General features: G+C 38.3%; 1 protein-coding gene across 1 annotated transcript in view; it reads right to left on the bottom strand.

Moving 5' to 3' along the window:
• The window catches only part of TEX11 (testis expressed 11), a 270,954-nt gene that overhangs the window by 183,909 nt on the left and 59,881 nt on the right, over positions 1 to 27,164 (bottom strand). The gene's annotated exons all lie outside the window — the stretch shown is intronic.

The following is a 27,164-nucleotide window of genomic DNA, read 5'->3' as shown; positions in this document are numbered from 1 at the left end:
TTTTCCCAAGGGCATAGGGCAAATGGAAAAACATTTATTAAAAAACAGGGGCGCCTGGGTGGCACAGCGGTTAGGCGTCTGCCTTCGGCTCAGGGTGTGATCCTGGCGATCCGGGATCGAGCCCCACATCAGGCTCTTCCGCTGTGAGCCTGCTTCTTCCTCTCCCACTCCCCCTGCTTGTGTTCCCTCTCTCGCTGGCTGTCTCTATCTCTGTCGAATAAATAAATAAAATCTTTAAAAAATAAAAATAAAAAAAAATAAAAAACAACAACTAAATCTCAGTGAGAACAGTGAGAGTCTGGCATTTGAGTCACAATCTGCTCCTATCCACACCAGCTCCCTGTGAGGAAAACTACTCCAGGTGGGTGCTGTCAAGAAGGTAGTCATTCCCTTTCCATCCGGCTCCTAGACTCTTAGGCTATGGTTTCACCTCAATGGGACAGGCTGCCAGCTTCTCTTATCCTCCCCAGGCCTCTGTTGTAGAAGTGCTATTCTGGGCAGGCACAATCAGAGGACTGGGTATTCCCTTCCTCACCCAGTTCTCACTCTTACGGTAAGGGCTCTATCTCAGGTGTGACAGGTCAAGAATACTGGGATCCTGATAATCTTCACCCAGACTGTCTCATTACGCAGAGGTTCCATGCCAAGAGAGCATGCTAAGAAAATCGGAGGCTACCAATCTCCCCCAATATCCACTCTTACACCAAGAGAAGCAAGCCATGCTCTTGCCACCAACTCCAGTAGTGTGGCACAAAGGTTCTCCCCCCCCCTGGGGGGGGGATGAAATAGGCAATAAAGAAAACAGAACTCAGCATCTCCGCCTGAGAGGACTGACTTACTTGGAATGGAGCAAGAAGTTCCTGCCCAAGGGCGATGTCAAAAACAAGGGAGATCTTGGTGGTGAGCAGTTAAGAGGGGGTTGGTAGCTCTGTGATAACAGTATCAACAAGTGAAATAGCAGACCAGCAAGAATTTTAACAGAGAGAACCAGGGAAAGAGGCAGCCAAGAAGAATAATCCGGGAGGTCACACTCACCCCTGGAGATAGAGAAGGCTACGCATATTCGCATATTCGCTAGGCTGCACCCACCCAGGAGGGATCAGGAGGAGATGTGGAGCAGACTAGAAAGCATTCCTCAAGGCACACACAGATACATCAGCAAAGAATCCGGAGCCTGGGCGGCTCAAGGGGCTTAAGCAGAACCTCTTACCAAACACCGAAAATGTAGCTACTCTGATCCAAGGTAATGGTAAGGAAGCCAAGCTTAAAAATCAAATCACACTTCCAGTTTTCAGTTCTACATGTAAGGAACCTGGAAGTCACTACTTCATCCTAACAAGTAAAAAGCTGAAAAGACTAAAAAATCAACAATGTCCTTGGATCTATAAGAGGGGGGAGGACAAAGGGCAAACCACTGCCCCCCAGCCAACTGGAGAGATGGACAGGCAAAATACAAGGAATTGTGGCTTACCACGGGAGGGACTCACCAGTGGAAACTGCCAAGGGAACCAGTGCTGAGGCAGGAAATTATGAACTATAATTGACAGGTTGCTGGAGGCTCATCGTGAACAAGTCTGAGAATTTAAAACTCCAGGAAAACATAGTCTTAGGGGCATACCCACCATATTGTGAGATTCACCTCTGGAAGCTCAAGATTCCCACAGTAAATATCAGAGAAAATTCTCTTGGGCTTTGTCAGGAATTAATGATAAGGAACCAATCTGTTCTTCTTAACAGGGCCTGCCTTCAGGGGAAACTAGTTAACTAGAGCCTACCTCCTGGGGTATTATCAGAGCCCAACTTACCTGGGGAAGAGAAATACTCAATCTTAGACTACTCTAGCCATGGTACACCACATAAGGGTGGAGAAACAAACTGAGAAACACTTTTGAAGTTCACAGTTCAAAGGCATACACTCACCAAAAGACTAAGAACTAAACATAGGACTAAAGAACTCTTACCCACCCCTAACACCTAACCACCACATTACTAAAGGCCTATTTACAGCAGTTCCTTTTACCCAGTACAACATGTCAAGGTATCAAGAAAAAATTACAAGGAATAACAAAAGGCAAAAAAACACAATTTGAGGAGACAGAGCAAACACTGGAACCAGACAGGGCATGGATATTAGAATTACCAGTCCAGGAATTGAAAATAAGACACATGGGCAATGTAAGCAGAGAGATGGAAATCCTAAGAAAGAACCAAAAAAAAAAAAATGCTGGAAATAAAAAAGACTGTAAATGACATGAGGAATGTCTTTGATGGGCTTTTTAATAAACTGGACATGGTTGAGGAAACAATCTGTGAGTAGAGGATATAATATATCAGCAGAATCCTTGAAAACAGAAAAGCGCAGAGAAGACTGAAAAAAACCAGAACAGAATATCCAAGGATTATGGGACACCCACAAAACATATAACGTAAGTATAATGTTATAATATAACAAGGAGGAGAAGAAACAAAGAAACACTAGAAATATGTGAAACAATAATGACAGAATTTCCTCCAAATTAAAGTCTGATACCAAACCACAAATCCAGAAACCTCAGAGAACACCAAGCAGTATAGATACCAAAAAAATTACAACTACGCATACCAAACTACAGAAAATCAAAGATAAAGAAAAAAATCCTAAAACAAGCTAGAGAAAAAAACACCTTATCTATAAAAGTACAAAAATAAGAATTACACCCAACTTCTCAGAAATCATGCAAGCAAGAAGAGAATGGAGTGAAACATTTAAAGTGTTGAGAGAAAAATACCACCAACCTAAAATTCTGAACCCTAACAAAACATCATTCCAAAGTAAAGGAAAAATAAAGATTTTCTCAGATAAACAAAAACTGAGGGAATTTGCTGCTGGTAGACTGGCCTTGCAAGAAATGTTAACAGAAGTTCTTTATAAGAAGGGAAATAATATAGGTCAGAAACTTGGATCTACATGCAGTAAGGAAAAGCATCAAAGAAGGAATATGTGAAAGTAAAATAAGGACTTTTATTTTTCTTACTCTTAAGTGACCTAACAGAAAACAATTTATTTGACATAATAGCAACAATATATTCAATTGTACATACTTATTTATATATTTTATGTATATATGTGCTTAGAATAAAGTAAAACAAATGACAGCAATGATACAAATAGGTGGGAGGGGGGAATTCTGAAGAATTCTTAGAAAATATTCACACTATCCATGAAGTGGTACAGTGTTATCTGAAAGTGGACTTGGATTAATTGTAAATGTACACTGCAAACTCTGGGGCAGCCACTAAAAATGTTCAAAAAAAAAGAAGAAGTGGGGTCTGGCTGGCTCCGGTTTTTTTTTTTAAGATTTATTTATTTTGAGAGCGAGAGCTTGCTAGCAGGGGGAGGGACAGAGGGAGAAGAAGAGAGGATCTCAAGCAGACGCCCCACTGAGCAAGGAACCAACACAGGGTTCAATCTCACGACCCTGAAATCAAGACCTGAGCTGAAATCAAGAGTCCAACACTTAACTGAGCCACCCAAGCACCTCCATGCAACTCTTGATCTCAGGGTTGTGAGTTTGAGCCCCATGTTGGGTATAGAGATAACTTAAAAATAAAATCTTAAAAAAAAAAAGTAGTACAGGGGTGCCTGGGGTGACTCAGTTGGTTAAGTGTCCAACTCTTGATCTCGGCTCAGGTCATGATCTCAAGGTCTTGAGATCAAGCCCAGCCTTGGGCTCCATGCTATGCCTGGAGTCTGCTTGAGATTCTCTCTTTCTGCTTCTCCCTGTTCCCCTCCCCACCCCTCTCTCTCTCAAAATAAATAAATAAAATCTTTTTTTACAGAGGTATCACCTATATGCTAAGAAAAGAGAGGAAAATGGAATCATATAAAATACTCAACTAAAACCACAAAAGTCCTCTCTCTGACAAATAAAATCTTTAAAAAAATAAATAAAACCACAAAAGTCAGAAAAGGAGTGGAAAACAGTAGGAAAAATGAACAAGGGCAACAAACAGAAAACAGTAATGAAATATGGTAGACATTAATCCAACTATATCATCATCACTTTGAATTTCAATTAAAAGACAGACTGCCTTGCAACGACATGGATGGAACTAGAGGATATTATGCTAAACAAAGTAAGTCAATCAGAGAAGGACAATCATATGATCTCAGTCATATACAGAATTTAAGAAACAAAACAGAGGATCATACGGGAAGGGAAGGGAAAATAAAACAAGACAAAATCAGAGAGGGAGACAAACCATAAGAGACTCTTAACCATAGGAAACAAACTGAAGGTTGTTGGAGGGGAGAAGGTGGGGGGGATGGGATAACTGGGTGATGGACATTAAGGAAAGCATGTGATGTAATAAGCACTGGGCATTATTTAAGACTGATAAATCACTGAACTCTACCTCTAAAATTAATAATAGACTATATGTTAGTTAACTGAATTTAAATATGGGTGGCTCAGTCAGTTAAACATCTGCCTTCGGCTCAGGTCATTATCCCAGTGGCCTGGGATCGAGCCCCACATCAGGCTCCCTGCTCTGTGGGGAGGAGCCTGCTTCTCCCTCTCCCTCTGCCATTCGCCCTGCTTCTGCTCTCTGGCTCTCTCTGTCAAATAAATAAAAAAATATTTTATCTATATAGATATATAGATATATATATAGATATAGCTATCTCCCAACTGTATGTTGTCTATAAGAAACCCACTTTAAATATAAAGATACATAGAGATTAAAAGTAAATAGATGGAGAAAAATATACAATGCTAATGCTATCCAAAGAAAGCAGGTATATTAATTTCAGACAGAATTCAGAGTAAGGAAAAACATTAAGGATAAATAAGAGCATAATATAATGATAAAAGGATCAAATCTCCAGAAAGACATAACAATTCTTAATGTGTATGAGCCTACAGAGTATCAAACTGTGTGAGGCAAAAACTGATAGAAGAGCAAGGAAAAACAGATGACTCTACTATCATTGTTGGATATTTCAATACCCCCTCTCAGAAACAGAGCAAAAAAAAAAAAACAGTAAGAGCATAGCTGAACTCAACAACAGCATCCATATATTGGATATAACTGACATCTACAGACTACTACATCCAACAACAGAAAAATGCACATTCTTAACAAACTCATATGGAACATTCACTAAGCTAAATCACATTCTGGGCCATAAAACACACTTTAACAAATTTAGAAGTATAGAAATCATATAATGTCTGCTCTCAGACCACAGTGGAACTAAAACAGAAGTTAATTTACTTCTGGAAAGATAACTGAAAAATCCCAAACTATGTGGAGATTAAACAATACTCCTCTATAAATAACACATGGGTCAAAGGAGAAATCTCAAAATAAGTTCAAAAATATTTTGAACTAGGGGCGCCTGGGTGGCTTAGCCGTTAAGCGTCTGCCTTCAGCTCAGGGCATGATCCCGGCGTTCTGGGATCGAGCCCCACATCGGGCTCCTCCGCTGGGAGCCTGCTTCTTCCTCTCGCACTCCCCCTGCTTGTGTTCACTCTCTCGCTGGCTGTCTCTCTCTGTCAAATGAATAAATAAAATCTTTAAAAAAAAATATTTTGAACTAAATGAAAGTGAATACACAACTTATCAAAATCTGTGAAATGCAACAAAAGCAGTGCTTAGAGAAAAATTTATATCACAGACTATATATCAGAAAAGAAAAAAACAAAAACAAAAAATCAATAATCTAAGTTTCCACCTTAAGTAACTAGAAAAAGACAAGCAAATTAAATCCAAAGAAAGCAGAATGAAAAAAAAGAGAAAAATTAGAGCAGAAATCATAAAATTAAAACAAGGAATCAAAAGAGATCAATAGAGAAAAATCAAGGGGCGCCTGGGAGGTTCAGTTGGTTAAGCGGCAGACTCTTTTGATTTCAGCTAAGGTCATGACCTCAGGGTCCTGGGATCAGCCTGAGTTGGGCTCTGTGCTCAGCTGGGAGTCTGCTTCTCTCACTCTCCCTCTCCCTGTGCCCCTCCCTCCACTCGCATGACCGTGCAGGCATGCTCTCTCTCTCTCTCAAAGAAGTAAATCTTTAAAAAAAAAAAACATAGAGAAAAATCAATGAAACCAACCACTAGTATCTGAAATAATCAGTAAAATTGATAAGCTTCTAGCCAGGCTAACTAAGTAAAAAAGAGAGGACACAAACTATTAATATCAGAAATGAAAGAGGGGGGGCGCCTGGGTGGCTCAGTCGTTAAGTGTCTGCCTTCAGCTCAGGGCGGGAACCCAGAGTCCTGGGATCGAGCCCCGCATCGGGCTCCTCCGCTGGGAGCCTGCTTCTTCCTCTCCCACTCCCCTGCTGTGTTCCCTCTCTCTCTGGCTGTCTCTCTGTCAAATAAATAAATAAAATCTTAAAAAAAGAAAAAAGAAAAAAAGAAATGAGAGAGGGGACATCACAACAGATACCATGAAAATTTAAAGGGTAATAAAGAAATACTATAAATAACTCTCTGCCTACAGATTTGATAACCTAGATTAAATGGACCAATTACTTGAAAGATACAAGCAGCCAAAACTCACACAAAAAGAAATAGTCTAAATAGGGCCACAGCTATCGAAGAAACTGAATCAAAAATTAACAATGTTCCAAAACAGAAAGCACCAAGCGTAGATGTGTTCACTGGTAAATTCTACTGAACACTTAAGGAAGAAATCATACCAACTCTCTACAATCTCTTTATAATAGAAGCAGAAGGAATACTTCCTACCTAACTCTTTCTATTAGGCCAGCATTACCCTAATACCCTAAACCAGACATTACAAGAAAAGAAAACTATGAACCAATATATGTCATGAACATGGATGTAAAAATCCTCAATAAAATATTAACAAATCAAACCCAAAATATAATTTTAAAAAACTATACATGATGACAAAGTGAGATTTATCTCAGGTATGCAAGACTGGTTCAAAATTCTGAAATTTCTATGGAGTGGCAAGAGATGAGAATAGTCAACATAATATTGCAGGACAGGACTGCCACTACACAACTTCAAGACTTTCTATGAAGCTACAGAAACCAGGGCGCCTGGATGGCTCAGTCAGTTAAGCATCTGCGTTCAGCTCAGGTCATGATCCCATGGTCCTGTGATAGAGCCCCAGATAGGGCTCCCTGCTCAGCAGGGAATCTGCTTCTCCTGCTCCCTCTGCCCCTCCCTCTGCTTGTGTGCTCTCTCTCTCTCTCTCTCAAGTAAATACATAAAATTAAAAAAAAAAAGCTACAGCAATCAAGACAGTACATTATTACAGTAATCAAGGAATTGGCTAGAGAAAATACAAATGGATTAGTGGAACAGAATAGAGAACCCCCATAAATACATTCAACTGATCTTTGACAAAGGAGCAAAGGCAATAGAATGGGTCAAAGACAATCTGCTCAACAAGTGATGCTGGAACAACTGGACATACAAGAATCCAGACACAGCCCTTACATCTTTCACAAAAATTAACTCAAAATGGATCACAGACCTAGATGTTAAGTATAAAACTATAAAACTTCTAGAAGATAACAAAGGATAAAACCTAGATGATCTTGGGTATTGTGATGCCTTTTTATTTACTTTATTTATTATTTATCTTTTTTTAAGTAGGCTCCATGCCCAATGTGGGGCTTGAACTCACAACCCTAAATCAGGAGTCACGTGCTCTACCGAGTGATCCAGCCAGGTGCCCCCGTGATGCTTTTTTAGACACAACACCAAGGAAACAATCCATGAAAGAAATAATTGATAAGCTAGAGTTCATTAAAATTTAAAACTTTCTGGGATGCCTGGCTGGTTCAGTTGGTACAGCATGCAACTATCGATCTCAGAGTTTTAAGTTCGAGCCCCATGCTGGGTGCAAACATTACTTAAAAATAAAATCTTTAGGAGGGAGTTAAGATGGCGGAGGAGTAGGAGACACCGTTTTCAGCCGGTCCCCTGAGTCGAGCTGGATAGGTACCAGACCAGCCTAAACAACCACGGAACCACCTGAGACGCAGGAAGATACATCTGGATCTCTACAAATGAACATCTCCAGCGCTGAGTATTGAGGTACGAAGCGGGGAGCCATGAAACCGCGCACAGATATCGGAAGATAAACGGAAGGGGGAGGGAGCCGCCGCATTTGGGCGCCGGGAAGCGGTAGCCACTTGCACGGGGGAGCGGGAGGGCTCGTGGTCGGCACCCGCAAAACAGCAGACTGAGACCGTGAGCCGGGTGCGCGCGCCACCAGGCATCTCGCGGAACACCGGAACCCCGGTGCGCTCACCGGATCCAGACTGAGACCGGGAGATCCGGGAGCGCGCGGGGCGGCTGGCGGCTGGCGGCATTAGAAACACAAAGGACAGAGACGCGCCGGCCCTGGAAGTGAGGGCTGGGACGCCGGGTGTGGGGCGCACATCCCGGGACGCTGCAGGGTTGAGCAGCACCAACAGTAGCAGAGTTAAAGTGGCCAGAACATTAGTAGAGAACGGGCCGCAATCCCTCTGTTCTGTGACAGAGGCTGAAATTCGGCCGCTGCTGCTCTGACCCTCAGAAGAGGCACAGCAAACCGCCAGGGAAAGCCGCCAGAGAACAAAAGCCTGGAAATACCGGCTCACAGCGTGCCCATCCCCATTCCCCCTCGCAGGGGACACGGAGACTCTACCCAAACAGGGTTGCCTGAGTATCGGCGCGGCAGGCCCCTCCCCCAGAACACAGAAGGCAGGCTGAAAAATCAAGAAGCCCACAACCCGGGCGCCTGGGTGGCGCAGTCATTGAGCGCCTGTCTTCGGCTTAGGGCGTGATCCCGGCGTTCCGGAAAGGAGTCCCTCATCGGGCTCCTCCGCGGGGAGCCTGCTTCTTCCTCTTCCACTACCCTGCTTCTGTTCCCTCTCTCGCTGGTTGGCTGCCACATAAATAAATAAATAAAATCTTTAAAGAAGAAGCCCACATCCCTAAGATCCCTATAAAACAAGGGGCACAGCCTGGGACCCAGTCAATAATTTGGGCTCTGGAAACTCCACAACCTCTCCTCATCAGAATGACAAGAAGGAGAAGCCCCCCCCAGCAAAGAAAAGACAGTGAGTCTGTGGCCTCTGCCACAGAAATAATGGATATGGATGTAACCAAATTATCAGAAATGGAATTCAGAGTAACGATGGTCAAAATGATGAGTAGAATTGAAAAAACTATTAACGAAAAGGTTACTGAGAATATAGAATCCCTAAGGACAGAAATGAGAACGAATCTGACAGAAATTAAAAATTCTATGAGCCAAATGCAGGCAAAACTAGAGGCTCTGACGGCCAGGGTCGCAGAAGCAGAGGAAAGGGTTAGTGAATTGGAGGATGGGTTAATAGAGGAAAAAATGAAAATAGAAGATGGTCTTAAGGGGCGCCTGGGTGGCACAGCGGTTAAGCGTCTGCCTTCGGCTCAGGGCGTGATCCTGGCGTTGTGGGATCGAGCCCCACATCAGGCTCTTCTGCTATGAGCCTGCTTCTTCCTCTCCCACTCCCCCTGCTTGTGTTCCCTCTCTCGCTGGCTGTCTCTATCTCTGTCGAATAAATAAATAAAATCTTTAAAAAAAAAAAAAAAGAAGATGGTCTTAAAAAAATCCACGCCCACAAATGTAGGTTACGGGAGATTACTGACTCAATGAAACGATCCAATATTAGAATCATCGGCATCCCTGAGGGGGTGGAGAAAAACAGAGGTCTAGAAGAGATATTTGAACAAATTGTAGCTGAAAACTTCCCTAATCTAGCGAGGGAAACAAACATTCGTGTCCAAGAGGCAGAGGACCCCTCCCAAGCTCAACCACGACAAACCTACGCCACGTCACGTCATAGTGCATTTCGCAAATATTAGATCCAAGGATACAGTATTGAAAGCGGCCAGGGCAAAGAAATTTCTCACGTACCAAGGCAAAGGCATCAGAATTACGTCAGACCTGTCTACACAGACCTGGAATGAGAGAAAGGGTTGGGGGAGCATTTTTAAAGCTCTTTCAGAGAAAAACATGCAGCCAAGGATCCTTTATCCAGCAAGGCTGTCATTCAGAATTGATGGAGAAATAAAGACATTTCAGAATCGCCAGTCACTAACCAATTTTGTAACCACGAAACCAGCCCTACAGGAGATATTACGGGGGGTTCTATAAAAGTAAAAAGGTCCCAAGAGTGATACAGATCAGAAAGTCACAGCCAATACAAACAAAGACTTGACTGGCAACATGGCATTATTAAAATCATATCTCTCAGTAATCAGTCTTAATGTAAATGGTTTGAACCATCCCATAAACGCCACAGGGTTGCAGACTGGATAAAAAGAAATGACCCATCCATTTGCTGTCTACAAGAGACTCATTTCGAACCCAAAAATGCATTCAGACTGAGAGTAAGGGGATGGAGTACCATCTTTCACGCAAATGGACCTCAAAAGAAAGCTGGGGTAGCAATTCTCATATCAGATAAATTGGATTTTAAACTACAAACTATAGTTAGAGATGCAGAAGGGCACTATATTATTCTTAAGGGAAGTATTCAACAAGTGGATATGACAATTATAAATAGGTGAGCAGCAAGATACACAAGCCAACTCTTAACCAGAATAAAGAGACATATAAATAAAAATACATTAATATTAGGGGACCTCAACACTCCACTATCAGAAATAGAGAGAACACCCTGGCAAAAACTAAGCAAAGAATCAAAGGCTTTGAATGCCATACTCGAAAGCTGGACCTCATAGATATATATAGAACACTACACCCCAGAACCAAAGAATACTCATTGTATTCTAATGTCCATGGAACATTCTCAAGAATAGACCATGTTCTGGGACACAAAACAGGTCTCAACCGATACCAAAAGATTGAAATTATCCCCTGCATATTCTCAGACCACAATGCTCTGAAATTGGAACTCAACCACAAGGAAAAATTTGGAAGAAACTCAAACACTTGGAGACTAAGAACCATCCTGCTCAGGAATGACTCAATAAACCAGGAAATCAAAAATCAAATTAAACAATTTATGGAGACCAATGAGAATGAAAATACAACAGTCCAAAACCTATGGGATACTGCAAAGGCAGTCCTAAGGGGGAAATACATAGCCATCCAAGCCTCACTCAAAAGAATAGAAAAATCTAAAATGCAGTTTTTATATTCTCACCTCAAGAAGCTGGAACAGCAACAGAGGGACAGGCCTAATCCACGCACGAGGAAGCAGTTGACCAAAATTAGAGCTGAAATCAATCAAGCAGAAACCAGAAGTACAGTAGAGCAGATCAACAGGACAAGAAGCTGGTTCTTTGAGAGAATCAATAAAATTGACAGACCACTGGCAAGACTTATCCAAAAGAAAAGAGAAAGGACCCAGATTATTAAAATTATGAATGAAAAAGGAGAGGTCACGACGAGCACCATTGAAATTGGAAGGATTATTAGAAATTTTTATCAACAGCTATATGCCAATAAACTAAGCAATCTAGAAGAGATGGAATCCTTCCTGGAAACCTATAAACTACCAAGATTGAAACCGGAAGAAATTGATTCCTTAAACAGGCCAATTAATTATGAAGAAATTGAGTCAGTGATAAACAACCTTCCAAATAACAAAACTCCAGGCCTGGACGGTTTTCCTGGGGAATTCTACCAAACATTCAAAGAAGAAATAATACCTATTCTCCTAAAGCTATTTCAAAAAATAGAAACAGAAGGAAAGCTACCAAACTCATTCTATGAGGCCAATATTACCTTGATCCCCAAACCAGGCAAAGATCCCCTCAAAAAGGAGAATTACAGACCGATTTCCCTAATGAATATGGACGCCAAAATCCTCAACAAGATACTTGCTAATAGAATCCAACAGTACATTAAAAGGATTATCCATCATGATCAAGTGGGATTCATACCTGGGATGCAAGCGTGGTTCAATATTCGCAAATCAATCAGCGTGATACATCATATCAACAAGAAAAGACTCAGGAACCATATGATCCTCTCAATTGATGCCGAAAAAGCATTTGACAAAATACAGCATCCTTTCCTGATTAAAACCCTTCAGAGTGTAGGAATAGAAGGTACATTTCTCAATCTCATAAAAGCCATCTATGAAAAGCCTACTGCAAATATTATTCTCAATGGGGAAAAGCTGGAAGCCTTTCCCTTAAGATCAGGAACTCGACAAGGATGCCCACTCTCGCCACTATTATTCAACATAGTACTAGAAGTCCTTGCAACAGCAATCAGACGACAAAAAGGGATCAAAGGTATTCAAATCGGCAAAGAAGAAGTCAAAATGTCTCTCTTTGCAGATGACATGATACTCTATATGGAAAACCCAAAAGAAGCCACTCCCAAACTATTAGAAGTTATAGAGCAATTCAGTAACGTGGCGGGATACAAAATCAACGCTCAGAAATCAGTTGCATTTCTATACACGAATAACGAGACCGAAGAAAGAGAAATTAGGGAATCCATCCCATTTACAATAGCACCAAAAACCATATGTTACCTTGGAATTAACTTAACCAGAGACGTAAAGGACCTATATTCTAGAAACTATAAATCACTCTTGAAAGACATTGAGGAAGACATAAAAAGATGGAAAGATATTCCATGCTCATGGATTGGAAGAATTAACATAGTTAAAATGTCCATGCTACCCAGAGCAATCTACACTTTCAATGCTATCCCGATCAAAATACCGAGGACATTTTTCAAAGAACTGGAACAAACAGTCCTTAAATTTGTATGGAACCAGAAAAGGCCCCGAATCTCCAAGGAACTGTTGAAAAGGAAAAACAAAGCTGGGGGCATCACAATGCCGGATTTCGAGCTGTACTACAAAGCTGTGATCACAAAGACAGCATGGTACTGGCACAAAAACAGACACATAGACCAATGGAACAGAATAGAGAGCCCAGAAATGGACCCTCGGCTCTTTGGGCAACTAATATTTGATAAAGCAGGAAAAAACATCCGGTGGGAAAAAGACAGTCTCTTCAATAAATGGTGCTGGGAAAATTGGACAGCTACATGCAAGAGAATGAAACTTGACCACTCTCTCACACCATACACAAAAATAAACTCCAAATGGATGAAAGACCTCGATGTGAGACAGGAATCCATCAAAATTCTAGAGGAGAACATAGGCAACAACCTCTACGACATCGGCCAAAGCAACCTTTTTCATGACACATCCCCAAAGGCAAGAGAAACAAAAGAAAAAATGAATTTATGGGACTTCATCAAGATTAAAAGTTTCTGCACAGCCAAGGAAACAGTCAGAAAAACTAAGAGGCAGCCCACGGAATGGGAGAATATATTTGCAAATGACACTACAGATAAAGGACTGGTATCCAAGATCTATAAAGAACTTCTCAAACTCAATACACGAGAAACAAATAAACAAATCAAAAAATGGGCAGAAGATATGAACAGACACTTTTCCAATGAAGACATACAAATGGATAACAGACACATGAAAAAATGTTCAAAATCATTAGCCATCAAGGAAATTCAAATCAAAACCACACTGAGATACCACCTTACGCCAGTTAGAATGGCAAAAATAGACAAGGCAAGAAACAACAATTGTTGGAGAGGATGTGGAGAAAGGGGATCCCTCCTACATTGTTGGTGGGAATGCAAGTTGGTACAGCCACTTTGGAAAACAGTGTGGAGGTCCCTTAAAAAGTTAAAAATTGAGCTACCCTATGATCCAGCCATTGCACTACTGGGTATTTACCCCAAAGATACAGACGTAGTGAAGAGAAGGGCCATATGCACCCCGATGTTCATAGCAGCAATGTCCACAATAGCTAAATCGTGGAAGGAGCCGAGATGCCCTTCAACAGATGACTGGATTAAGAAGTTGTGGTCCATATATACAATGGAATATTACTCAGCTATCAGAAAGAACGAGTTCTCAACATTTGCTGCAACATGGACGGCACTGGAGGAGATAATGCTAAGTGAAATAAGTCAAGCAGAGAAAGACAACTATCATATGATTTCTCTCATCTATGGAACATAAGAACTAGGATGATCAGTAGGGGAAGAAAGGGATAAAGAAAGGGGGGGTAATCAGAAGGGGGAATGAAACACGAGAGACTATGGACTATGAGAAACAAACTGAGGACTTTAGAGGGGAGGGGGGTGGGGGAATGGATAGACCGGTGATGGGTAGTAAGGAGGGCACGTATTGCATGGTGCACTGGGTGTTATAAACAACTAATGAATCATCGAGCCTTACATCGGAAACCGGGGATGTACTGTATGGTGACTAACATAATATAATAAAAAAATCATTAAAATAAAAATAAATAAATAAATAAATAAATAAATAAATAAATAAAAAATAAATAAAATCTTTAAGGGGCACCTGGGTGGCTCAGTTGTTAAGCATCTGCCTTCGGCTCAGGGCGTGATCCTGGCGTTCTGGGATCGAGCCCCACATCAGGCTCCTCCGCTAGGAGCCTGCTTCTCCCTCTCCCACTCCCCCTGCTTGTGTTCCCTCTCTCGCTGGCTGTCTCTCTCTCTGTTAAATAAATAAAAATCTTAAAAAAAAATCTTTAAATAAACAAATAAAATAAAACAAACAAAAAAAACCAAATAAAAATAAAATTTAGAACTTATGCTTTGTGAAAGACAGTATCAAGAGAATTAGAAGACAAGCTACAGATTCAGAGAAAATATCTGCAAAAGACATATCTGATAAAGGACTGATATCCAAAATACACAAATAAAACATCTTAAAACTCAACAGCAAAAAAACAAACAACCCGATTAAAACATGGTCCAAAGTTCTTAACAAATACTTCACCAAAACGATATACAGATGGCAAGTAAGCCTCTGAAAAAATGTTCCACATCGTATGTCATGAGGGAAATGCAAATTAAAACAAAAATTAAATACCAGTACAGACCTATCAGAATGGCCAAAGTCTAAAACACTGGTGAGAATATGGAGTAATAGAGCTCTAATACATTGCTGGTGAGAATACAAAATTGTACAGCCACTTTGCAAGACAGTTTGGTGGTTCCTTATAAAACTAAATATACTCTTATGATCCAGCAGTCACACTCCTCGGTATTTACCAAAAGAAACGGAAAACTTACATCCACACAAAAATCTGCACATGGATGTTTATAGCAGCTTTATTCATAATTGACAAAACTTGGAAGCTATCAAGATGTCCTTCAGTAGGGAAATGGACAAATAAACTGTGGTACATCCAGACAGTGGAATATTATCCAGCACTAAAAATAAATGAGCTGTTGGGCGCCTGGGTGGCTCAGTTGGTTGAGCATCTGCCTTCAGCTTGGTTGTGATCCCAGGGTCCTGGGAATAAATCACCGCATCGGGCAACCTGCTCAGCGGGGAGCCTGTTTCTCCCTCTGCTCCTTCCCCTCCCCCACCCCCCCATCCCACTCATGGTCTCTCTCTCTCTCTCACAAAAATAAATAAATAAAATCTTTTAAAACTAAACAAACAAACAGACAAATAAATGAGCTATCAAGACAAGAAAACACATGGAGGAAACTTAATTCATTATTACTAAGGGAAAAAAGCCAATCTGAAAAGGATGATATTGTATGATTCCAACTATATCACATTCCAGAAAAAGCAAAACTACGGAGACCAAAAAGATCAGTGGTTGACAGAGTTTAGGGAAAAGAGGGATGAAGAGGCAGAAGACAGAGGATTTTTAGGGCAGTGAAACTATTCTGTATGACAGTAAAATGCTATAAGGGTAGATATATGTCATTACACATTTGTCTAAACCCGTAGAATATACAACAGCAAGAGTGAACCCTGAGGTAAACTACAGAGTTGGGGGATTACGATGTATCATCCTTTTACTAAGGATGTAAGTTCATCCTTAGTAAAAAATGTACCACTCTGGTGAGTAATATTGATTAGTGGGGAGGCTATGAAGGTGCGGAATCAGGGGGTATGTGGAAAATCTCTGTACCTTCCTCTCAATTGTGCTGTAAACCTAAAACTGCTCTAAAAAACATGTCCGTTTAAAAAAAAAAAATTGCACTCATATTTGGGGGGTCTGAGAGATTGTGCACATGCCCAAGGCTGCCCTCTCAGGTATGATGAGAAAGAGAACCTGCTGGCTATTAGCCCCTGGCTGAATGCAGGGTAAAATAATAAATTCACTGAACTGTGAAAACAACCTCTAAGACAAATACACATCCAACAGGAAAGGATCACTATCTAACTGGCTAAGTAACCTAAAACACAACCCTTGACCAACAAGTGGCTTATGTGGATGCGAGGTGAAGCCTAGAAAGCCATAAAAAGACAAAAACAAGGGGGAAAACCCTGAGCAGGAACATTAGAGGTCACACACTGTGAAAAAAATAAACATCACAGAATCAGTCCAGTCAAATAACCAAATAAATAAATGACCAAACAATTAAAAGAACAATAAGTTCCATAAAGGTGGGAAACTGGTATCCAGACTTGCTACAAGATATTATCCAAAGTGTCTTGTTTTCAACAAAATATTACAACACATGCCATAAAACAGTTAAGTGTGACTTATACAGAGGATAAAAGGAAGACAACAGAAACTGCCTCTGAGAGGTCCCAGATGTTGCAGTTGGTAGAAAAATACTTCAAAGCAGCTATCATAAATATGCTTAAACCGTAAAGAATTAAAGGAAGGTATGATAACAGTGATGCAAATAGAGAATAAGAGTATAACAATTAAAGCACAGAAATTATAAAAAAGAACCAAGAGGAAATTCTGAAGTTGAAAAGTACAATAGCTGAAATGAAAAATTCACTAGAGAGGCTCGATAGTAGAGTTGAGCAGGCAAAAAAAGAATACATTAGCTTGGAGAAAGAGTGATAGTGATTATACAATTCTGAGGGAAAAACAGGAAAAAAAGAGTGGAAAAAAAGAACAGAGCTTCAAAGACTCCTTCAGCACAACATATGCATGGGAGTACCAGAAGGACAGAAGCAAGAGAAAGAAAAAGAAAATATATTCAAAGAAATAATGGTTGAAAACTTCCCAAATTTGAGGGAAAACAACAATCTACACATCCAAGAAGCTTAATGGACTCCAAGTAGGATCACACCCACATGCACACACAAATCCATACCCAGACACATCATGGTCCAATTACTGAAAGTCAAAGATAAACAGAAAATCTTGAAAGCAGTTAGAGAAAAATGATTCATCATTTCAAAGGAAACAAGATTAACAGCTAACTCTTCATCACAAATAATGGGTGCCAGAAAGCAGGATGACGTATTTTCAGTGCTTAAAGAGAAAAAACTGTCAACTAAGAATCCTGTAACTAGAGAAACTGTTTTTCAAAAAAAGACTAACTAAATACATTCCAGATAAACAAAACCTGAGAGAATTTCTTGCTGATCTGCCTTACAAGAAATACGAAAGAAGATTCCTCAGGCTCAAAGCAAATGACACCAGACAGTAATGTGAATTCATATGAAAAAAAAAGTGTTAGTAATTATTTAGATAATTATAAAAGACAATATGATTATATATTTCTTCTCATTTCCTTCCTATTTAAAAAGCAACTATATATGGGGCGCCTGGGTAGTGCAGTCGTTAAGCGTCTGCCTTCAGCTCAGGGCGTGATCCTGGCATTCCGGGATTGAGTCCCACATCGGGCTCCTCGGCTGGGAGCCTGCTTCTTCCTCTCCCTCTCCCCTGCTGTGTTCCCTCTCTCGCTGGCTGTCTCTCTGTCACATAAATAAATAAAATCTTTAAAAAAATAAATAAAATAAAATAAAATAAAATAAAATAAAATAAAATAAAATAAAAAGCAACTATATAAATATAAAATTTTATTGTTGGGGCACTGTATATGTAATATATTTTTACTATGACAACACAAAGAACTGGGTGGGAATAAAGTTATAATTAGAGTAAGGAAATAACACCAAATGGCAACTTAAATCTATAGGAATAAATGAAGACAACCAAAACTGATGAGAGGGCTAATACATAAAAAGTTTCTATAAAAATATTTATGCTCTCCTTTTTTCTCTAGTCTTCTTTAAAATACATAAGAATATATAAAGCAATAATTATAGCCATGTATTGTTGAGTTTTTAAACATATCTAGACATAACTTGTATAATTATAATAGCAAAAAAAGAGAAAAGAGAATAGTTATATAGAAGTAAAACTTCTTTCGGGGCACCTGGGTGGCTCAGTCATTAAGCATCTGCCTTGGGCTCAGGGCGTGATCCCAGGGTCCTGGGATCGAGCCCCACATCAGGCTCCTCCACTGGGAGCCTGCTTCTTCCTTTCTCACTCCCTCTGCCTGTGTTCCCTCTCTCACTGGCTGTCTCTCTGTCAAATAAATAAATAAAATCTTAAAAAAAAAAAGTAAAACTTCTTTCTGTAGAAAGTTAATATAAATCTGAAGTAATTTCTAATAAATTAAGATGTATACTGTAAGCCCTAGAACAACCATAAGGAAAATAACTCAAAGAACATATAATTTTAAAAACTGTTAAACAATTTATTGCTGCAACATGGACGGCACTGGAGGAGATAATGCTAAGTGAAATAAGTCAAGCAGAGAAAGACAACTATCATATGATTTCTCTCATCTATGGAACATAAGAGCTAGGATGATCAGTAGGGGACGAAAGGGATAAAGAAAGGGGGGGTAATCAGAAGGGGGAATGAAGCATGAGAGACTATGGACTATGAGAAACAAACTGAAGGCCTCAGAGGGGAGGGGGGTGGGGGAATGGGATAGACCGGTGATGGGTAGTAAGGAGGGCACGTATTGCATGGTGCACTGGGTGTTATACGCAACTAATGAATCATCGAGCCTTACATTGGAAACCGGGGATGTACTGTATGGTGACTAACATAATATAATAAAAAAACATTAAAAAATAAAAAATAAATAAAAAATAAAAAATAAAAAAGAACTGTTAAACAATTTAAATGGCATACTATAAGATATCCATTTATAATACCCAGCAATTCACTCCTAGGTATATATATAAAAGAAGTGAAAGCAGGGACTTAAGCAGATACTTATACACCAATGTTAATAGTAGCATTATTCATAATAACAAAAAAGATGGAAACAACGCCAAGTGGTCATCACGTGCTGAATGGATAAACAAAATGTGTTAAAATCCATAAAACAGAATATGATTCATCCATAAAAAGAATGAAATACTGATACATGCTACAACATGGATGAACCTTGAAAACTTTATGCTAATAAGCCAAACACGAAAGGACAAATATTGTATAACTTTACTCATATGAGGAACCTAGAAAATGCAGAGTCACAGAGATAGAAAGTAGAATACCGGTTACCAGGGGTGAGAGGAGGGGGCAGTTACTGTTTAATGGGTACAGAATTTGTTTAGGATGAAAATATTCTAGAAACAGTGGTAATGGTTATGCAGCATTGTGAGTATACTTAATGCCACTGAATTGTTTACTTAAAAATGGTTAAAATGGTAGTAAACTTTATGTTATGTATATTTTACCACAATAAAATAAATTACTGGTAAAACAAACAAACAAACAATGAAGTTCTCATACATGCCACAAGATGGATAATCCTTGAAAATATTCTGCTAAGCGAAATAAGCCAGACAGAAAAGGACAAATATTATATGATTCCACTTACATGATATATCTAAGATAGGCAAATTCATAGAGATATTAAGTAGATTAGAGATTATCAGGGACTGGGGAAGGGCGGAAGGAGAAATGGGGAGTTAGTGTTCAAAAGTTACAGAATTTCTATCTGAGGTGATGAAAAAAGTTTTTGAAGTGGATTGTAATGACAGTTGAACAACACTGGAAATGTAATTAATCCCCCTGAATCATACACTTAAAATAATTAAAATAGCAAATTTTATGTTGTATATATTCATTACCACAGCAAAAAATAAATTAATTTTCAAAAGATAGTCACCTAAGATAAAAGAAAGGAGTAAAGGGGTAAAGAGAGAATAGGTAGTCATGAGACATGTAGAAAATAAAAAGCAAAATGTCAGATATAAATCCAATAATATCAACATTAAAAGGCTGAATGGATTAAACAATAAAATCAAATGGCAGAGATTTTCAGGCTGGATTTTTAAAAAAAGATCCCACTATATGCTGTTGACACAAAACACACTTTATTTTTTTAAATATTTATTTACTTGAGAGAGAGAAAGAGCACACACACGGGGGTGGGGGGCAGAGGGGGAGGGAGAAAGAAACTTTGCAGGCTCCGCACTGAGCATGGAGCCCGAGGCAGGGTGCAATCTCACAACCCTGAAATCATGACCTGAGCTGACAGCAAGAGTCGGACGCTTAACCAACTGTGCCACCCAGGTGCCCTGACAAAAAAGACACTTTAAATTCAAACATACAAAGAAGTTGAAAGTAAAGGATGGAAAAAGACATACCATGTAAACAGCAACCATAAGAACACTACAGTGGCTACACTAATATCAGACAAAAGAGACTTTAAGACAAAAAATGTTACTAGAGATAAAGAGGGATATTTTAAAATGATAAAAGAGCTAATCCATTAGTAAGCTATAACAAAAACATATATAAACCTAACAACAGAGCCCCCAAAATACATAAACAAAAGTTGACAAAATTGAATGAAAAGATACATGATTCAACAATGACAGCTGAGATTTCAATACCCCGCTTTCAATAACAGACAGGACAACTAGGCAGAGCATCAAAAAGGATACAGAAGACTTGAACAACACTGTATACCTACTAACCTAACAGACATCTATATCATACTCCACCCAATAACAGCAGACTACACCCTCTTCTCAAGTGCACATAGAACATTCTTCAGAACAGAACCTATTAAAAAGCCTCAGTAAATTGAACAGAATTGAAGTCATAGAAAGTATGTTCTCCACCTACATAAAATTACATCAGAAATCAAGAAGTTACGTGGAAATTAAACAACACATTCCTAAATAACCAATGAGTCAAAGAATAAATCAAAAGAGAAATTAGAAAATACCTTGAGCTGAGTGAACAGGAAAATACAACATACCAAAATTTATGGAATGGAAAACAATGGTTAAGGAAATTTTATACCTATAACAATACTAAAAGAGAAGTAAGATCTCAACCTTCCATGTTAGGAAAATGGAAAAGAAAGAGGAAACTAAATCTAAAGCAAGCATGGACAGGAAAAGTCATAAAGATTACAGGGGGAAATAAATGAAATACCTGTAAAACAACTAAGAAACCAATAAAACCAAAAGTTGATGCTTTGAAAAGAGCCACAGACTGACGAAGCTTTAGCTAGACTGACCAAGAAAAGAAGAGAGAAGACTCATATTAGTCAAAATCAGGAATCAAAGAGGGAACATCATTACTGACCTTTGGAGAGAAACTATTCCTAAAAGACTGAAGATCCAGTGTCCCAAGTAGGTGCTGTTGTATAAATCTCTCTAAATGTACATTTTCCTATCTATACAAGATGAAATTGATCTATACCAGTCATTTTCAAACTGTAAGCAAATGAATCATTTTTTTCAAACAAAATCTTGCATGGACATACTACTTAACAAAATTAATGCCTTACTTCTCTGAATCATGATGGCTTTGTTAGAGAATTGTGGCTGTGTCTCCTTTTTCTCTTAATGGAGATTCTGAAAAGCTGTTCTGACAGAACCAGAAATTACCACAGAACACAGTTCCTAAATTACTGAACTAGATCTGTAAAGAATCTTACAGCTCTAAGTGTTAGCTTTAGTAAATTATCTTCTTGCTAAAATTGCTGTTATACAATTCATTATATTTCCACAAGATGGTGCTAATACATTCCATTTACCATTAAAATAGGTCTTGCATATGATTTTTAGTTAATAATTTATCATAGTCTATGATTATAAAATACCCTTAGCTTTTCAAAGTCCTATTATTTTACTTATGTCAATTTATTACAAACTGTGACACAGATAATATTGTACCCATTTTTCAGACAGACATTGCAGCACACTATTAGGTGAGTAACCCAAGGTCACACAATTGATTAGTAACAGATTTTCTACTGCTACCTCTGTGATCATTCCTTAGATCACATTGCCTGACTATAAATAATATTGTCAAATTCTCAAGGTCTTGGGCTGAGAACAAAGGAAAATAAAGGGATGAGCATTAAGTAGCATTCAAACTGATACAAACTTCCCCTGGGCTCATATAGTGAATCATTAATATTTGCGCGTAAAACACATTTATATTTCCTTTGTTACTTCCTTATTAGAAGACCTCTGGTGGGGCGCCTGGCTGGCTCAGTCAGTAGAGTATGCAACTCCTGATCTCAGGGTTGTATGTTTGAGCCCCACCTGTGTGTGGGGATTACTTAAAAAAGTAGAAAGTTCTAAAAAAAAAAAAAAAAGACCTCTGGTGATATATATTCCTATATAACCACAGTAAAGGCTAGGCATTGATAAATAAAAATACCTCATAAATACTGTCCCTACTGTAAACATAATAGCTATTTTTAAACCCAACATGGAAATTAAATAATCTGGTTCACTAACTCTAAGTGCTATGAATTTAGAAAACAGTACTATAATTTTTACTGAATTCTCCTCTTTTGATTCAATGAGAGACACAAGAAGTTTTATAGAAGCAGGAAAGAGACACACTTCACTTGAGGATACTTATGTGCAGGGTAAAAACTATTCCTAACTCACATTAGCTATCAACTGAGACAGGTTTTAGATTAACTTTAGAGAAATTAAAAGTAGTGTTAGAAGAGGAGCTCAAAAATTACTCCTACTCTAACATACTATCTACCCAATTATTTACTCACATCCAAAAAATCTAGCAACACTAAGTTTAGGTTGTAAAGTTTTTTAAAGAAAATACAAACTGTAATCATGGTCTCAGAAGGATGCTGAAGAAATCATGCTTTCTTTGGATTCTGAAGGGGAAAAGGCAGCACAGAACTCTCACACAAGGAGTTGAAAAATATTCTCAATTTAACCTACAAAGGACTCTTCAGGAATCTATAAGCAGTCTCTGACTTGTAGGTCAAAGAAGTAGGGTTGTTTGTATTTCATTGATTAAGATCAATTAGATTATTTTTTATAGAACACCTTCAGGGTTTTATCCAATTCTCCATGATTCTGTCCAATTCAAATGTCTTCTGTTGTTTTCCCAATTTATCTCACTGTCTCTAACAAGAGATCACCAATTAGGAATTGTCCTATGTATAGTCTTTGGCTTGGTGTCATTTCATTTATTTTTCTTATTTACAGCCCATTTTGAAAAAACTCCTCAATTCCTTAAATCCTCCAAATGCATTTCAATGAATCTCATGTCTTCCTTGTCATTTAACATATTAAAAGACCTTTTAAAAACTGTTCATGAAAAAAATTAAAAAGAACATAATGTAAAATGTTAATAATGAGCATTTATGAATGTGGGACCACAAAGGACTTTTACTTACCACATTATATATTTTTGTAACATTTAAATTTTTACAATTAGCACATATAACTTCTTTTATCAGCAAAGAAATTTTAAACATTTTTACTGTATCCGTTTTTACTATATCCCTTTAATTTGAACTGTTCTCCCCTAAATTTAATTTGCCACAATTACAAAATTGGTCTTCTTACAGCAAAAGGAAAAAAAGTAAGCCTCCCAAGTGTGTACTAATCAGTAGCTCCAAGTAACACAGCTGAATGAATTAGAACTACTAGAAACAAAAGAAAAATCATCCGTGATTAAGGATATGACGAAGGTTTTGTGATTAAGGCATTTTCTTTCCAGGGAGAAAAAAAATCTGCAAAATCTTTGCAGTAAATCAATGTAACCCCAAAGCCTTTTGAGTTAGACTTAACTTGTATTTGTTTGGTTTACAGTGCTTCTTTTAGAATACTAATTAGTCACAGTACAATTTCTGTATACCTTTTATAAAAAGCCAAATTCAGCATAATATATGTCCAAGTTATTAGGACTTTAAAAGATAAAGACTAAATTTAAATGCCACCTGAAATCCCCTACATTGTGGAAGAAAGAAAGTTCTATACCAATAATCTCTTCCCATCCACTTATGCTTGTTTTCTGCTAGGAGCAGATGGAGGAGCTCAATATAGCAAGAATAACAAAAGGGGAAGGAGCAGCAGAGAAAAAAAAAAGTGGATCTTTTTTTTAAGTTTATTTCTTTTTTAGTAATCTGTACACCCAACGTAGGGGTTGAACCCATGACCTGAGATCAAGAGTCACATGCTCTTCCAACTGAGCCAGCCCGGTGTCCCCCAAAATGTGTTTTATTAAATAAAAAACCTCATATTTTTTTTCCAAAACTAGCCTTCTGATTTCAAAGGTCTGAAATTTTATATTTAACAGAGTCCCAACTAAATCTGTCATGGAATACATTGAGGCAGGTACCCTGATGCCTACAGTAAAGGAAACTAAAGGATTCCCAATTTCATTCATAATTACAGCAGCCTTCTCTTAATCCATGGCATCTCTAATAAGGGGACGTGATCAAAAGAGTATGGTAGAAAAAAGCAAGAACAGCAGCTGTTCATGAACTTTTCTTAGCAAAAGAAAAGGCAGGGGGAGACAAAAACTGAGAAAGTTCCTGTACTGAGTGAGCTCTGTTAACAAGAACTGAGGGACAGAAAAGAGCTTTATAAACAATACCCACCACCACCCTTTTATGTTCCAGGCTTCTAGTTCAACAAAATTCTAATATACTATAGCAATTTTGATATGTTACCATTTGTGTAAAACTGGAGTTCCTACTTTTAGACTGAATGGGTACTTTCAAACTGTATATAACCTCTACCTTAAGAAATTCACTGTTTTCAAAAGATTTAAGCCTATAGAAAGTACACTCACTCTCCATTGCCTCCTTCTGGTGTAAAATTTACAGAGAAGGGTGTTTAATTAGCAGCTATTTATTCCTACTGTATCACCAACTGCTCCCAGTAGTCTTCTGAACACATGGATAATTACAGAACAAAGCAAACTTGTTCCAAAGATCAGCACTATATGACAGAAAATGTGGATGTTTGTCGTTATAATATTGTTACCTGAGAAGTCAACAAGAAATCCACATTTGATTTCACTGTGATAAATTTTAAAATAAACTAGTGGACTTGCCACATTAGTGTTCATTTACAGAAAAGAGCAAACATATCACCTAGAGATAGCAGCAACAGCTACCATTTATTGACCAGTCTACAACACATGCATCAACATATTTAAGCTGTACAATAATTCTAAAAAGTAGGTAGCACAATATTGCCAATTTCACACTGATGTCATAGGTGACTCAAATTTTGACTGAGTTGATCTAATACTAGAAAAACTATCCATTGTGCTAAAATTCCAATTGTTAATAACATTGATAATTATTTTTACCTCTTTTAAAACAAACTAAAATGTAATTTTTCAGGGCATTTGAAAATACTTCACCAAGGTATTTTTATACCCCCAAAAGAGGTAGAAAATATAATCAGGCAGAGATTAAAATCATATATAATAACTAGGGCTAGAATTTAAGTTCTTCCTGGTTTCCCCAATCTCATTCTAATGACAAGAACACAAAAGACTCAAAATATAATTGTGCTCTATAAATTTATAATAAAGATTTTGATGAAAATCTGACTGTGGGTCAAATGATATTCCTAAAAATATCGCCACTAAATATACAGTAAAAATCTGATACAGCTAGCTGATGATATGTATGTCATTCATCCTGTCACCATCAAATTTTCCTTCTGTAAGGTTTTCTAAAAATGACAATGACAGAGAAGAGGTCAACAACCCACGGCATATGTGAAAATGGCCTACATATGCCACTTTAAGCCTCAGCCTATTCTTATGATCATTTCCTAGAGAACATTCTCCCTCATTCTTGGCATAAACTTCAAGCTCACCTCCACAGTTTTAAGCTTCCAGAAGCCATCCATGGCACCAGCATGTTTTGGAGGGTATTTTTTACTATTTAAAAAAAAATTTTTTTGTCCCTCTCATCCCTGTCTTCTTGGCATACTAGTTTTTTGATAGGTTGATGCCATAAACTTTGTACCCCCCCCAATACTGTCAAATCCTGTAACAAAACTCACTTATCATTCACTTTATAAAAAGGTTCATTTAAACGAAACCTGTTGTAAAACCTGTGCTAAACTACTCAGCTCCTTTGGTTATATTTGAAATAATTCAATTTATTAAAATGCAATTTTATAATAACTTCAGGTATATTCCACTTGTGTGAACATTCTAAATTGAGTCAAGTATAACTCTTAACTGTATGAGCCTATTCTGCTAGGCATAGTTCTCTATAGAGTCTGATCAATCTTTAGGCTCTAAAAAGTCTTTTACAGGGATGCCAGATGGCTCAGTCGGTTAAGCGTCTGCCTTCAGCTCAGGTCATGATCCCAGGGTCCCGGGACTGAGTCCCACATCAGGCCCCTTGTTCAGTGCGGAGCCTGCTTCTCCCTCTGCCACTCCCCACGCTTGTGCTCTCTCTCCAACAAATAAATAAATAAAATCTTTTTTAAAAAGTCTTTTACATAAAAAAGTTATTTGCATAAATACTTTGTCAGAGATATATATGTAACTGTGATTGCTATAATCTCTAAGACCATATTTGCATTTATTTATTAATGGCAAATTAATTTTCACAATAGTTAAACTAACCCTGACAGTATCTTCAAATAACCAGAACTAACCCTATACTCAGAATGGAGAAACATTTAGTGAAATGATTTGATATATTTTACTCCATAATCCCCTGATGTTCAAAGTACCTTATGTGACATCTCCAGAAAAAATACATTTTTCACATAAATTCATTTAACTAGCAATTATTGAATATCTACTATGTGTCAGAACCTGCGCTGTGCGTAAGTGTTCAGTGAAAGACAGGGTTCTTGCATATAGTTGCTACATTTTTACATTATTCCCTTGTTATTTCCAGATTCAACACAACAATACAAATATTAGTATAATACTGATCATACAGTAAGTGCTAAATGTACACTTACTGATATTAAAATAGCGGAATTCATTTAGTAATAACAATTTTAGCTGATCCTGATCCTACTCTTCACCCATCCACCCATATACTCTGGGGTTGGCAGACAGCAATATTTAACAAAGCAAAAGAAAAATTAATATTCTTGATGGAGTATGAAGGA

Source organism: Ursus americanus, chromosome X (assembly GCF_024610735.1).
Source record: "Ursus americanus isolate L20-20 chromosome X, mUrsAme1.1.p, whole genome shotgun sequence".
Lineage (NCBI taxonomy): Eukaryota > Metazoa > Chordata > Mammalia > Carnivora > Ursidae > Ursus > Ursus americanus.
Note: the sequence above shows the minus strand (reverse complement) of the source record. Positions and strands in the feature narration are given on the sequence as shown.